The 16,353-nt window shown below is 43.0% G+C and overlaps 1 long non-coding RNA gene and 1 other non-coding gene across 2 annotated transcripts; both read left to right on the forward strand.

Annotated features, from left to right (window-relative positions):
• The first annotated feature begins 2,818 nt into the window (after window positions 1-2,818).
• LOC109023161 (uncharacterized) lies at window positions 2,819-15,244 on the forward strand. The gene is made up of 6 exons (XR_010131202.1): window positions 2,819-3,839; window positions 4,500-4,761; window positions 5,544-5,628; window positions 8,127-8,330; window positions 9,374-9,580; window positions 14,073-15,244. It is a non-coding gene; the product is annotated as an uncharacterized lncRNA (long non-coding RNA).
• Window positions 15,245-16,281: 1,037 nt separating this feature from the next.
• Window positions 16,282-16,353, forward strand: TRNAQ-CUG (transfer RNA glutamine (anticodon CUG)). The gene has a single exon. It is a non-coding gene; the product is annotated as a tRNA-Gln (tRNA).

Raw genomic sequence — 16,353 nt, forward strand, 5'->3', positions numbered from 1 at the left:
TTCTCTGTCTGCTCCCATTGCATTGCTGCTCCCAGTGGGGGCCGGCGAGAGCAGAAAGAAAGTTGATGGCAATTCTCATCTTTGTTCCTGTGTATGTACAATGTCTTTTTCTTCTGGCTGGATTTCAGCAATGTTATTATGAGGTATCTAGCAGTGGTTTTCTTCATGTTTCTTGTGCTTTGGTTTCCTCAGCTCCTTGGGTCACTGGATTTATAATTTTCATTATGGTTGGGAACTTTTCAGCTATTGTTTCTTCAAAAATTGGCTGGGAACAGTGGCTCACACCTTCAGGAGTCAGGAGGTGTTGAGTGAGGCCGGGAATTGGAGACCAGCCTGAGCAACATACTGAAACCCCACTCGTAATAAAAATAACAAAGAAAGAAAATAAATGCTTCCTTTCCTCCCCGCTCCTTTTCAGGGACTCACATTACTCATAAATTAGGCCTCTTAAATCTGCCCTACAGTTCACTGATAATCTTTTCATTTAAAAAAAAATCTTTTGTCTGTGAGTTTCATTTTGCATATTTTCAATTATTCATGGTTCCATATTCCCTGATCATTTCTTCTCCAACGTCTAATCTGCTGTTAATCCCATCCAGCGAATTTATCATCTCTGATATTTTGGTTTTGTCTTGCTTGCTTGCTTGCTTGCTTTCTATCTTTCTTTTTCTTTTTCTTTTTTTAGATGGAGTCTCACTCTGTTGCCCAGGCTGGAGTGCAGTGGCGCGATATTGGCTCACTGCACCCTCCGCCTCCTGGGTTCAAGCGATTCTCCTGTTTCAGCCTCCAGAGTAGCTGGGACTACAGGTGTGTGCCAGGACACCCAGCTAATTTTTTGTATTTTTAGTAGAGACAGGGGTTTCACCGTATTAGCCAGGATGGTCTCAATCTCCTGACCTCGTGATCTGCCCCCCTCAGCCTCCCGAAGTGCTGGGATTACAGGCGTGAGCCATCGCACCTGGCCTATACACAAACTTTTGTATTAGAATAGAAAAGTTGAGAAGATAGTTCACAGAATGGAGTAAAGAGGATGAAATGGGTTTTTGGAAACCATTCACATTTTAAAGTTGTTTTAGGCCAGGCGCGGTGGTTCATGCCTGTAATCCCAGCACTTTGGGAGGCCGAGGTGGGTGGATCATGAGGTCAGGAGATCGAGACCATCCTGGCTAACATGGTGAAACCCTGTCTCTACTAAAAATACAAACAAAAAATTAGCCTGGCGTGGTGGCGGGCACCTGTAGTCCCAGCTACTCAGGAGGCTGAGGCAGGAGAATGGTGTGAACCTGGGAAGTGGAGCTGGCAGTGAGCCAAGATCGGGCCACTGCACTCTAGCCTGGGTGACAGAGCGAGACTCCGTCTCAAAATAAATAAATAAATAAAATAAAATAAAATAAAGTTAACACCCCTCACCCCCAAAGAACAATGTGTGTTCTCCCCAGACATCCCTTTATTAAAATATGCAGAGAAAGTGTAGGATAAAAGAGCACATGCTAAACTCCTCAGAATGTGTGTCTGGAAGTGGACAGGGGAATGGGAGTGGGATGAACAGAGAAAAGAAGGAAAGACAGTAAGGGCCTTGCTGAGAGCAGCCACCATAATGTGCCCTGAGCTAAGGTACATGATTACCTTCTTCCTGTGCACCTGAGATCTAAGAGAATATATTAACAAATCAGGGATATGGAATTTCAAAAACACTACGGGAAAACAACAAATTTACCCAAACAGAACAGTCTAGTTAAGAAAGGCAGGAAGAGGCCGGGCGCGGTGGGTCATGCCTGTAATCCCAGCACTCTGGGAGGCCGAGGCGGGCGGATCACGAGGTCAGGAGATCGAGACCATCCTGGCTAACATGGTGAAACCCCATCTCTACTAAAAATACAAAAAAAATAGCCAGGCGTGGTGGCGGGTGCCTTTAGTCCCAGCTACTCCTGAGATTGAGGCAGGAGAATGGCATGAACCTGGGAGGCAGAGCTTGCAGTGAGCCGAGATCATGCCACTGCACTCCAGCCTGGGCAACAGAGTGAGACTCCGTCTCAAAAAAGAAAAAAAGAAAGAAAAGAAAAAAAAGGCAGGAAGAGATTTTATAAACAAAGCAAAAACACAGAAATCATACAATGAGGTGGTGGGAATGAGACTAACTATGCCCATCATCTCCAACATAACACTAATTACTGCTAATTGTAATGGATCTAAGTCTCTCATATTGGATAGAAAAGGAAATGCGGACTCTAATGGTTCAGTGGCAGAAAAGGGTTAAATATTCAAAGCAGTGCACATTATTATTATTAATTATTATTATTATTATTATTATTATTTGAGACAGAGTTTCACTCTTGTTGCCCAGGCTGGAGTGCAATGGTGTGATCTCAGCTCACCACAACCTCCGCCTCCCAGGTTCAAGCAATTCTCCTGCCTCAGCCTCCCTAGTAGCTGGGATTACAGGCATGTGCGACCATACCCAGCTAATTTTGTATTTTTAGTAGAAACGGGGTTTCTCCATGTTGGTCAGGCTGGTCTCGAACTCCTGACCTCAGGTGATCCACCCGCCTCGGCCTCCCGAAGTGCTGGGATTACAGGCATGAGCCACTGCACCCAGCCTATTATTATTATTATTATCATTATTTTGAGACAGAGTCTCGCTCTGTCACCAGGCTGGGGTGCAGTGGCCAGATCTCAGCTCACTGCAACCTCTACCTCCCAGGTTCAAGGGATTCTTCTGCCTCAGCCTCCCGAGTAGCTGGGACTATAGGCACGCGCCACCATGCCCAGCTAATTTTTGTATTTTTAGTAGAGATGGGGTTTCACCATATTGGCCAGGCTGGTCTCGAACTCCTGACCTCGTGATCCACCCACCTCGACCTCCCAAAGTGCTGAGATTACAGATGTGAACCACCACACCGGGTCAAAAGCAGTGCACATTATCTTTAGCAAGCTAACACAGAAACAGAAAACCAAACACCGTGTGTTCTCACTTATAACTGGGAGCTGAATGTGAGAACACATGGATAAATGGGGTTAGGGGGCAAGGACAACAGACACTGGAGCCTGTTGGAGGGTGGGGGTTGGGAGGAGGGAGAGCATCAGGAAGAGTAGCTAATGGATGCTGGGCTTAGTACTTGGGTGATGGGATGATCTGTGCATCAAACCACCATGACACAGGTTTACCTATGAGACAAACCTGCACATCCTGCACATGTACCCCTGAACTTAAAATAAAAGTTGGAAATAAAAAATGTAAAAAGGAAAGAAAATAAACAACAACAACAAAAAGAACGGTGCAAATCTATACCACGCTCATTATAAACAAAAGAATAACAGTGAAAACATGAATATCCGACAAAAGTAAACAGCAAAAGAACGCTGTATGTTAACTAGAGGAGTAATATCCTAGCATCTACCTAGAATCAAATGGAACTGTTTTTCCCTGAACTGGCCTCCTTGGGTGGCCGACCAGGGCCAGGTGAAGAGAAGAATTCTGGGAGTGAAATGTCCATTTATTCCCTCTTGTTTTGGTCTCTGTAAGGCATAAGAAGTTAAAAGCAAGATCTGATCCCTGGCGTTTTCCAGGAACTCAAAAGAGGTGTAGGAGGAGAGAAGCTCAATTATCACCCTGGTCTCCTGGAGTATCCCAGGCACAGTCCCAAGAGTTCAGCTTTTCATACTCGAGTTCCTGGGTCCTGAAGGCCTTTTTGGGGAAAGTACTGATGTTCGTGTCAAGGTTGGGAAGAAAGGGTTTGGGAGGAACCAAGCAACAGGGAGGCAAAGAGAAGACATCAACAAGCGAGGCAAGAACTTTCCACAGGCTCACACTGGATACAGGACCAGAGACAAGAAGCTGGGTGAGTTTCTGATATTTTCCTACAGAGGTTTGTTATGCAGTTGCTTCAGAGCCTACTCAGAATAAGGCTTTTTCAAGTCAGCTCTTTTAATGTGAAGCCATAACTTTGTGGTATTGCCTGATGGCAATTCTCCACTGCGAGCCATTGCTCTAAGTGTCTTTTTTGTTTGTCACATCTTGCAAAGAGAACACGGTGAAAATCTTGACTCCTGTTCCCAAGTCTGTGTCTTAACTCTTTCCAAGGCTGCAGAGCTCGGGGTCAGGAGGCGTTGGCAGTTCAGTGGTAGAATTCTCGCCTCCCACCCGGGAGACCTGGATTCCATTTCCGGCAAATGCAGCGTCCTGTCTTTGTGCCCTGTGGTTTTTACATTTACTTACTGTGCCGCGCTAATAAAGAAAAAAAAGGAGGGGAAGGGTGGAACTACTGTATAGTCCTTGGGTTCTTTCCGTAGCGGAATTTATTTTTCTTTTATTTATTTATTTTTGTTTGTTCGTTTGAGACAGAGTCTCTGTCTGTGCCCCAGATTGGAGTGCAGTTGCACGATCCTGGCTCACTGCAACCTCCACCTTCCAGGCTCAAGAGATTCTCATGCCTCAGCCTCCCAAGTAGCTGCGATTACAGGCACGTGTCACCATTTCCTGCTAATTTTTGTATTTTCAGTAGAGACGGGGTTTCACCATGTTGGCTAGGCTGATCTTGAACTACTGACCTCACATGATCCACCAGCTTCGGCCTCCCAAAGTGCTGGGATTACAGGCGTGAGCCCGGGCCCCGGAGAGGAATTTATCTAAGCCGAGACTTTGCAGAGACTGTCTTTGAAGCAGCCAGTGGGTCTGGTTGGTCTCTGCGTTTCTACATATTTGGCCCTAAAACCGGCGCGACTTTTATCGTCTCTGCTGTCGGATCCCTGCAATACAAAGAGGTACCTGGTCACTGATTCTCTACTTGGACCTTGGATAGACCATTAGACCACATCTCGCGATGTAGTGCGGCTCAAGAAATGACATTCCCGGCCGGGCGCGGTGGCTCACGCCTGTAATCCCAGCACTTTGGGAGGCTGAGGCGGGCGGAGCACGAGGTCAGGAGATCGAGACCAGCCTGGCTAACACGGTGAAACCCCGTCTCTACTAAAAATACAAAAAATTAGCCGGGGGTGGTGGCGGGCGCCTGTAATCCCAGCTACTCAGGAGGCCGAGGCGGGCGAATGGCGTGAACCCGGGAGGCGGAGCTTGCAGTGAGCCGAGATCGCACCACTGCACTCCAGCCTGGGGGACAGAGCGAGACTCCCCGAAAGGAGAGAAGCTGTGGGGTGGGGCGGACACAAGCAGTGGTGGGGAACTGGGGCCCAGGGAAAGGGGAGGCATGTGAGGAGGAACCCGAGTGCAGATGAGGGGAGCTGCGGAGAGGGGCCTCGGACCTTCCCGTCAAGGAAGGCCCAGTCTTTGGTGGTCTCGGCAAAATGAAGGATGGGCCCCAAGTGGAGAGCAGCACGTCCCCAAAACTCATTTCTATCACCCCTGTTTGTTTTACACTCCACCAGGCAAATCTTCCGTCCACAGGATTCTTTTTAATACTTCTCTTTAAGCAGTGTGGTGGGGAGGCCATGGCAATCATTAGCTCTGGAGGCCTGAGGAGGACACTCTGAAGAGGAAAGCCCCGCGATCATCCGGTTTCACCCCTGTTTTCATCTACTCTTTTCCTCAGCGAAGCCTATATGGGTTCCCGATGTCACATCGCAGCTACCGCATTGGAGGGTTAAGAGCCGCTGACAAATCTCTTTCGGGAAGGGGTAAGAAGCGCAGCTGGCCCAGAGCCATGGAGAGAGACGCAAGAGCAGAACTGAAAATACTTTTCTCCATCTTGTTTTCTCTCTGCTGTCGGTGAACATTAATCTTCCACACGCACCGGGTCAATACTGCCTTGGTCTCTACAGGAGGTTTACCATTTTTTACAGTTCCCGTAAGCCATGTTTTCTTCTCGCTTCTACAGTTCTTCCAGGATTGAGTTTCAGGAGCTGGTCAGCAGTCCAGGCTAGCTCAACATCCTGGTTCAAAATCGTTTGTCTGGTTTTGCTACTAGGGTGAAGCTTGCCTCCTAGACCAGAGTTAAGACGTGTTCCCTCGGCTTCTGTTTTCTAGAGAGAATTGATATAGTTTCTTCCTTAAGTGTTTGGTTGTGAAACCATCTAGACCTGGCGCTTTGTTCTGGAAGGTTATTAATTGTTGCTTCAATTTCGTTAATAGATAGAGACCTATTTAGTGTATCTATTTCTCCTTGTAGAGTTTTGGTCAACTTTATCTTTCAAGTACTTGATCCAATTCATCGAAGTTATCAAATTTGTGAGCAGAGAATTGTGCATAATAGTCCTCTACTATCCTTTTAATGTCCACGAGATCAGAAGTGAGGGTCATTGTTTTCTTTCTCATATTAGTAATTTGTATCTTTTCTCATTGTTTCTTGGTTCACCAGCTAAAGGTTTGTCAATTTTATCGGTCCTTTCAAAGAACACTCTTCAGGTTTTTTTGACTTTTTTCTATTGATTTCTGGTTTTCAATTTCCTTGATTTCTGCTCTAGTGTTTATTGTTTCTTGTCTTCCACTCACTTTGGACTTAATTTGCTCTTGTTTTCTTTGAGTTTCCTAAAGTGTAAGTTTGGATTATTGATTTTAGATCTTTATTTGTAATATTTAATTTTTAAAATCCATGATTATTTTACTTTCTGTGCAGTAATTTTTTTAGTGTACTATAATTTTGTTCTTGTTAAAATCTCAGTTTTTTGTTGTGTACCAAGGGTACAAGTGTAGCATTGTTACATGGGTATATTGGGTCCAGGTAGTTCGCATAGTACCCAATAGCTAGTTTTTCAACCCACTCTCCCTCCCTCCCTCCCTACCTCATGGTAGTCCACAGTGTCTATAGTTCTCAAGTTTATGTCCATGTGAGCTCAACATTTAGGTCCCAATCCTAAGTGAGAACATTCAGTATTTCATTTTCTGTTTCCGCATTAGTTTCCTCCAGATTATGGCCTCCTGTTCTATCCATGTTATTGCAAAAGACATGATTTCATTCTTTTTTATGGGTGTGCAGTATTCCATGTTGTGTATGTACCACATTTTCTTTATTTAATCCACCATTGATGGGCACCTAGTTTGATTCCATGTCTTTGCTATTGTGAATAGCCTGGTGGTGATCATAGGAGCGCATGTGTCTTTTTGTTTTAATGATTTGCATTCCTTTGGGTATATACCCAGTAATGAGATTACTGGTTGAATAGCAGCTCTGTTGTAAGTTCTTTGAGAAATCTCCAAATTGCTTTCCACAGAGACTGAACTAATTTACATTCACTCCAAGTGTTTATATGCTTTCTCTCCACAGCCTTATCAGCATCTGTTGGTTTTTGACTTTTTAATAATGGCCATTCTGAGTGGTGTGAGATGGTATCTCATTGTAGCTTTGATTTGCATTTCTCTGATTATTAGTGATGATGAGCATTTATTCCTGTGTTTGCTGGCTGCTTGTATGTCTTCTTTTAAGAAGTGTCTGTTCATGTCACCTTGCCCACTTTGTAATGGGATTATTTTTTTTCTTGTTGATTTTTTAAAGTTCCTAATAGGTTTTGGACATTAGACCTTTGTCAGATTCACAGTTTGTGAACATTTTCTCCCATTCTGTAGGTGGTCTGTTGACCCTGTTGATGGTTTCTTTTACTGTGCAGAAGCTCTTTCATTGAATTAGGTCCTACTTGTGAATTTTTGTTTTTGCTACAATTGCTTTTGTGGACTTGGCCATAAATTCTTTGCCACGGCTGATGTTGAGAATGATATTTCCTAGGTTTTCTTCTACACTTTTTCTGCTTTGAGGTCCCAGTATATATTGTGTCATTGCAAATGACAACCAACCACAGACTAATCATTACAAGCCAAGAAAGGGAACTTATTGGTGACCAGGAAAAATGTCAAACAAATGAAAATTAGTAAAAGAGATTCCTGGGTGTCTTTTTCTGTAAAGTGTGGGGCATTGTTGTCTGTAGAGTTCAGCAAACTTTTTCTGTAAAGGGCCAGGGAGATAGGAAGTATTCTAGGCTTGTGAGCCAAGAGGCAAAATTAAGGATATTATGTAGGTGCACATATAACCAGGAAGAAAGCAAATTTCTATACCATTTTCATTGATGAGATTCTAAACTAGTAACTGAGTAGAACTTCTCAGGTGGTAAATGTTCTTTGCATTGAGAGCCTAGGCTCAACTTTCCTAGGCTCCCTGGTACAGCCCTCCCTTTCCACCCCTCAGGCTGTTTTCCTCAGAAGAAGAGTTCCAAACAAAAGATCTACTACCCTGAGAAGCAGTGAAGTGCTCCTGGGGCCCACCAAGGCCACACAAGTCAAGGAGTGGATGGCCTTGCCCCAGCTATGGCTCAGATCACCTTTGCAGGATGACATCTTGTGGGGAGATGGTCATCAGAGACAGGGCCATGGAAGACGCTGTCAGGAGGAGGTGAGAGGACTGGTGCCCAGGGGGAGAAGTGGCCAAGCACCTCTGCATTCAGCCTCACAAAAATCTCAAGGGGATGTAGAAATGGGGACAGGGTGAATGGAAAACTCAAGCAAGGTTTTGGGGCCCTGAGCTGATCTCTGTTTTTCTTCCTACAACCTGCAGCACATGCTATTTTCTCACCTCTGTGGATGGAAACACCATCCTTCCGTATGCTCAGTCTAAAAATCTTTGAGTTTTCTTTGACTGCTGATCTTTCCTTCACATCCTATAGCTGTTTAGTCAAGAATTCACATTATGCTGGGCAATCAGGTGTTGTCCTTAATCGACACCATCCTTTTCACCCCCCCCCCCAGTTAATAAAACTTGTAAAGTCATTCTCCTGATAAAGACAATAGGATTTCCATGAAATTGCACAATTTTAATCCTTCCTGGATGCATGACTCACGTAAGAGTACTGCTTTTATTTACTACCATTTTCCCCTATTTTTATTTCATACCTGTTTGACCCGCACTCTTTCCCATAAGCCAGGCACTTCGGCTCAGGTGTGCTTTCCTAATTGTAGAATGAGCAATAATAGCAGCCTTGCTAACAACTTCTTCCTGGCCCCACCACCAGGCAAATGTCATAGGATTTAATAGGTAAAGAATCATAGGATTGCCAGGCTCAGTGGCTCACACCTGTAATCCCAGCACTTTGGGAGGCCGAGGCAGGAGTATCGTTTGAACCCGGGAGGCAGAGGTTGCGGTGAGCCTAGATCATGCCACTGCACTCCAGCCTGGGCAACAAGAACTAAACTCTGTCTCAAAAAAAAAAAAAAGAATCTTAGGCTCGTCCCTATTGCTTGGTGTTATAAAATGAATTGTTTTCCCCTGAATTTGTATGTTGAAAGCTTAACCCCCAACTTGACTGTATTTAGATATAGAGTCTTTAAGGAGGTAATTAAGGTCAATTAGACCATACAAGTGGGGCCCTAATCTGGTCAGAATGGTGTCCATATAAGAAGAGGAAGGGCATCAAAGAATCTCTCTCTTTCTCCACACAGGCACAGAGGAAAGGCTATGGGAGCACAAAGCAAGAAAGTGGCCTTCTGCAAGCCAGGAAGAGAGGCCTCCCCAGAAACCAACTCTACCAGCACATTGATCTTGGACTTTTGGCCTCCAGATTATTGAGAAAATAAAAGTCTGCTGTTAAACCACCCAACCTTTGGTATCTTTCTATGGCAGCCTGAGCTGACTAACACCCTTGGCAGGTGGGCAGCATTCACCTTATTGGGCTACATGACGAGAAGTTAAAGTAACTTTAGCAATAGGCACCATTTGATTTCATTGTATAGATATTGTGTCTTTTGCACTGATTTTGCCTTTTTTAGTTGTGTGTATATTGATGCCTGGGCCTAGCATTACAAGACTAGTCGAAATGGGAAGAAAGAAAAGAAGGTGGGAAAGATACCAAGTTCCATAATTGCATCCTCTACCCACATCCAGTTCTTAGAATCTTTTCCAATGGAGACTGCACCTTGTGTACACTCAAATTCAATCTAAGCGCACAATCATTTAGACAACCAAGGCAACTTTTCCAATTTTCAGCATCACACGCTTGGGAAAACAAGTATTTCAATCACTAATTTAAATATTCATTGAGATAATTATTCTGAGGTTGATGAAAAATATGGTGTATCCATGTACTGTTGCCTTCTCCTGGGTCAAGAATGTTGTCTTTACTCTGCTGGCTCACATTTGACCAGAAATTGGAGTCCCAGCAAATCTTACTAGTCACTCAGGAAGCCTATTTTAAGATAGTCCCAATCTCAAACTTGTTCTAAGACTTGTATGCTGACTGAGGAGAAAGAGCCTCATGACAAAAATTCAACTAGAGCTGTGGGTGACAGTTGTGTGTCTCACTACTGGTCTGGGCCCAGGTTTCCCATGAGCACCTAATGAATAGACTCATTTGCAGGGATCGTCAAGATGCTCACTATGTCTACCTCATAGCCTCAAAAGAAGTGATCAGCTAACAGAATTTGTATAGTATCCTGAAGGGAAATTAATCCAGATATAGAGGAAAAGATAAGGATTTTTTAAAACAGACATGTGATTCAACAGTTGTTTAAGATGAAGAAAGCTGTAAGAGACAGTTGTTCCCACTCTAATGACAAGAAAAAGCTGTATGGTCTGCAAAATCATACGTGCTTTGATCCCACCAGAGAGCTGAAGTTGCAAGGCCCCTGAGTCAGCTGAAGTCCAAAGCGTGAGAAAACCCCCTATAGAAGGACAAACACATGAAGCAGTTCATCTTTGACAGTTAATGGAAGGAAAAGATGGCAGCCATAAATGTTCATTGGAGAAAATCACTGAAGATTTCATCATTTCTTAAAGGCCAAGTGTGAACTATTGTGACAGATTAGAAACTCTGAGAGTCCCAGATACATAGCATGGTTTTGCCCATTTGCTGGGTCTTTCCTCCCACGTCCTTAGTGCTGACAAGACACATGTAGCAGGGAAAGAGGATTTCTCAAGCTTGCCACAGTGGCGTAGGCATAAAAGTCATGATCACATGATCGACCACCACCAGAGTACAGGCACAAAACCTGGTTGCTTCTCACATAAAACAAAAGGCATCAACCACTGATGTTGGAGCTAGGAACTCATCCAACCCTTGGCCCCAGGGATAGGGCAACTGCTGAGGTAGGGTTAGACAGAAAAACTGTCTATATTGGACAAGGGGAGGAGACTTGCTCTTGCCCAAGACTTCCCATCATTGAAAGGTAGAGTTCCGCTACCCCAGGGGGATGTCACAGGAACACTAGGACTCAGGCATCCATGGCCTGAGGTTTGATACACATTCAATGCAATCAGTAATGTGAGTTGGTTTCAACCAATCATTTGAGTTGGTTGCAGACCCTTTCCTGTAATGAGGAAAAACTGTGATGTGGGTACAAAGTTTCCACGTTCAGAAAGATTGGCCTTGTCCTTACAGATATTATATTGATTGGATTTCTCTCAACCTCCTTAAGTTGTGTTTACCATTATTAAAATTAAGTGACATTCACTTGGATGAAGTGGTAATACAAACAGGTTGTGAGAATTTCTAGTGATTTTTGATCCCAAGCCTTGTATCACTGTTGGGTCTTCATGTGTGTACTTGAAAACAAAACATGTGCAATTGTTGCACTGGTTTGAAGATTTTAATGGTGGAAGTGACCTAATTAGTAATCAGTACTGTATCTAGAAACCAATCTTGGAAATATGTGATTATGCTCTTTTAAAATAGCTGAAAAGAAGGCTGGGTGTGGTGGCTCATTCCTATAATTCCACACTTTGAGAGGCCGAGGTGGGCAGATCACTGAAGGCCAGGAGTTCAACATGGTGAGACCCTGTCTTTACTAAAAACACAAAAATCAGCTGGGCATGGTGGTGCCCACCTGTAATTCCAGCTACTCGGGAGGCTGAGCAAGAGAATCCATTGAACCTTGGACTCGAAGGTGGAGGCTGCAGTGAGCTGAGATCCTGCCACTGTACCCCAACCTGGGTGACAGAGGGAGATTCTGTCTCAAAATAAATAAATAAAATAGCTGAAAAGAAATGACAGTGTGTTTAGTCTCACTTTGTTCTTGTTTTGTTGTATAGTATTTAAATAAAAGGAGATTATTTATCCTCATACTGAATTTCCAAAACTGATATTTGCATTTAGCATTTTGTTAAATGATGGAGAGAAAATTTAGTTGTCTTACTTTGAAAAGTTTAGCATAGGTTCTGTCACATTTTTGATGCTTTCGATCACAGTTCTGTCATTAGAATGCTGGCAACTAGTTACATGCAAGGAATATCCTAACCACTTTAATACAATGGTTTGAAGTGCTGCAGGCAGTAACTACTGGACAGCAGATCACAGTGACATGAGAGAGAGAAATGGAACTTTCTGCAGTACAAATGTCCTGTGAACTAATCCTTGCGCTATTAGCTTACAGGGCTTAGACTCCTGGGTCTGAAAAAGGCACATACTTCTGCTAAATCTTGAATACTGATGCCAATGAATGCCTCATCTTCAGACCCTGGGGAAGATGACAATCAAAATGAACTGCTTCCATGAGACACGGAACCAGAAATTGAAACCATTCCATCCCTCTAGGCCAAACAATCCCACAGGCACACTTTTCCACCTCATGCCCCCTCTTCCTCTGGACAGAAGAGGTGGGCACATGAGAATTTTAAGGCTGGAGTCTGAGAGATAAGTTTAGTTCAGAGACTTTCTTTTCTTTCCCTCTTTTCTTCTCTTTTCTTTTCTTTTCCTTCCTTCCTTCCTCTCTTTCTCTCTCTCTCTTTTTTTTTTTTTTTTGGTAGACACAATGTTTCACCATATTGCCCAGGCTAGACTCAAACTCCTAAGTTCAAGTGATCCACCCACCCTGGCCTCTCAAATTCAGAGATTTTTCTATAAATTAGACTTTACACTCAGAAACACACTGATGCAAGGCCAGCAACTGGGCCCGTGTATCAGAATAACAGGGTTTTCTTGAGCATTCATCTGCTTTTTCATAGAAAAGTATAAAAGGTCATGAAAGGTTTTTGAAACTCTTACCTTATGGTTGAACTGATTATAATTAAATTTGTGTATAAGGTTTCATTAAAATTTGCTTTAACATTTTAATACATCACACAAAGGCAAAATTTGGTTTTCTCTTGATGAAAATGTTTGTGTAATATTAATAAAAATTATTATTTTGAAAAAGTTTTAAAAATTTATTTTAAATTTTATTTTAAAAAATAAAAATTATTAATATTAATAAAATAAAATATTTTTGTTAACCTTTTGCCTAAATGATTGAGTATTTTAAGGTGACCTGTGATTCTATTTTGTGATATCAAGTCTCTCAAAACTTTGGCTAACTTTCTAAGAGTAACATTTTCATATTGAGCCTTTTGGGCCTCAAATTAACTTTTTGGATATTAGGTTCTTGAAGTCCAAGAGAGATTTATTAGGCTTCTTAGGCTTATTTGTTATGTAGAATTCTGCAAGAAGCATTGTCAAATCTGAGGTGGTGTTTCACTTCCTTTGGGTTCTATTGACACAGATGTGTTGTTAATGTGTGTTCCAGGATAGTATGAGATTCCTAGAGTTCTGCTATGCTGTCAGTAATAATTATGATTATTATGTTAAATTGTCGTGTGCCACAGAAGCAACAGAATTTCCTTGTCAACTGTGTCTATAACCATGGCTGTCTTAAGGCTTTTGTTATCCACAATTGTTGTTTTGCTTTGATTCTTCTCAAAAAGTGACTTATAATCAGTTACAGTCCAGGCCTTGCTTCTTTGGGGAAGTCCACAAAAAGGACTCTTGGATGCAGGTTTCTGATAACTTTGGAGATTGTGCCATTGAAGTAAAGAGAAAATTTCACCCAGGGCACTAATAGAAAGGCTAATGTGCTCATAAACATTGCTAGCCCACTATGAAGCAGAGCAGGAGCTGATTGTATGGACTGAACTAATGGAGGACTGAAATAAGTTTTTATGGTCTTTGTTTGTTTAAAACATTGTTTATTCTTCAAAGCCTGGAGAACTTTTGTCATTTTGAGCTATTTATAGCCTGCAACAATTGAGTAGAATAGTCTTCTAAACAGAATTTGAGGCATATTTTTCTCTCTCTGCTGAATTTCTCCAGAATTTGTAAACTGAATATTCTTAACTCATGATGATGTGTTTGTTTGCATAAGTTCAATAAGATTCTGTTTTCTTTTATAACAGGACACAGGTGGAGGAACTGGTAATCTTCTCAGGGCTTTGCCTGAAATGGTGTTGTGAAATGTTCCAGCAAAGCCCATTTAGGAGAGCCTATATGGACAAGGATTCTTGCTGCACTTTGTGTGGGTAATCAGGCCAACTATATGGGACTGAAGCTTCTTTTGCAGGTAGGTTGGTCCTGCTGTGTTTTGTCTTTAGTGGAAATGGGGAACTGGAGAGAGGAAGATTGTGTTTCAGGAGAAACTACAGTATTAGATGAATGTTTGATTCCTGGGTGGCCATGCGGTCACTCATGGTGTGGAGCCGCTCAGGATGCCCCTTCTCCTCATGACAAAGCCAGACAGATGCATGACCAGATTCCCCATGATTGAGGAACTGACAAATAGAAAGTGGGGGCTGAAATCGACCCAATAGTCCCACATACAGTGTTTTTGGATAGACTTAAAAATGGACCCTTCTGGTCTTAAAGCTTGAAACTTACATTTGTTTTATCTGAGTTCCTTCCTCAGGAAAGGACCCTCAGCCTCTCAAAAAGCATCATAGACCTGAAACTCAGCAGATCACAGCATCCAGACAATGACTTGCCAGTCCCTTCACTCATCATGAGTGCTTCCTCACCCTTCCCTAGTTCCTCTTTTCCCACACACAGTTACGTTTCTTCCCTGCTGTATAAACCCCTCATTTTAGTTGATCAGGGAGATTGATTTGAGACTGATCTTCCATCTCCTCAGCTGCAGCACCCAATTAAAGCCTTCTTCCTCGGCAATACTCAATGTCTCAATGATTGGCTTTCTGTGAGCTGAGCAGCAGGGCCTAGATGGAACTCCTGGGCTTTCAGTAACAATACATGTGCACTTTTAAACACCGCAATTAATGGGTCATGAGATATTGAGAAATTGGAATGGCATCAACTTGGCCAATTCTGAGAAAACACACTGTGCTTAAATGTTAGGGCCCTGCCTCCTGACCTCGACAGTATATGGTTGATTTTGAGTCATAGCAGGTGAGTATGGCCTGGTTTCAGGGTTTTATAGAAATATAAAATATGGCTGATCGCATTTATTTTAAATCCAACAAATCTCCATTTCTGGTGAGAAAATTTTTTTAAAACCAACCAAACAAACAAACATAGAAGAATATGAATAAAAAAATAAGGGATTCCCTGCTTCCCAATCTCACTTGGTTGCTGTCTTCTGTTATATACTACAGGGAGGAAGGGGGCAAGGTGCCCAGGAAGTCCCACGTCCTGTTTTGATAATCATCTGGCCTCCTTGGGCAAACAGAAAACAGGGAAAGCATAAAGAAAATAACAGAAATTTTGCAGAAATTTCATCTCCGGTCTGGGCGCAGTGGCTCACACCTGTAATCCCAGCACTTTGGGAGCCCAAGGTGGGAAAATCACTGAAAGTCAAGAGTTCAAGACCAGCCTGGCCAACCTAGCAAAACCTCATCTCCACTAAATATACAAAATTTAACCAGGCATGGTGGCCCACGCTTGTAATCCCAGCTACTGTGGATTACAATCACTTGAACCCAGCAGACAGAGGTTGCAGTGAGGGGAGATTGCCCACTGCCACTGCACTGCACTCCAGCCTGAGCAACAGAACGAGACTCTGTCTCAATGAAAAGAAAGAGAAAGAAAGAAAGAAAGAAAGAAAGGAAAGAAAGAAAAAGTGAGGGAGGAAGGGAGGGAGGAAGGGAGGGAGAGAGAGGAAGGAAGGAAGGAAAGAAGGAAGGAGGGAAGAAGGGAAGGAGGGAGGGAGGGAGGAAGAAAAAGAAAGGGAAAGAAAGAAAGAAAAGAAAGAGAAAGAAAAAAGAAGGAAAGAAAGACAAGAAAGAAAGAAATAAATAAAGAAAGAAAGAAAAGAAAGAAAGAAAGAAAGAAAGAAAAAGAAAGAAAGAAGAGAGACAAAGAAAGAAAGAGAGAAAGAAATTTCACTGTGGCACAGGAAACTCTATGACCGAGGCTTCAAGGGCTCTTCTCTGGCCCTAAACTCTCAGTGGATTTTGCCTCATTTTCCGAGGTGCAAATGAAATGATAGAAGTCGATCAAAGGAGAGGGCAGAGAGAAAGCAAGAAGGATGGCTCCTTCCTGCAGGTCCACCTTCCTCGAGTGTTGCTTGTGGGATAATAGAAATGCCTTGACATGGTTGAGTGGGAACTATTGCTACTTATTGGAAATTCAGACGCCTCCAGCAAACTTGCATGGTGAGGTTCCATGGTGTAATGGTGAGCACTCTGGACTCTGAATCCAGCGATCCGAGTTCGAGTCTCGGTGGAACCT

This window comes from Gorilla gorilla, chromosome 1 (assembly GCF_029281585.2).
Source record: "Gorilla gorilla gorilla isolate KB3781 chromosome 1, NHGRI_mGorGor1-v2.1_pri, whole genome shotgun sequence".
Taxonomy (NCBI): Eukaryota; Metazoa; Chordata; class Mammalia; order Primates; family Hominidae; genus Gorilla; species Gorilla gorilla.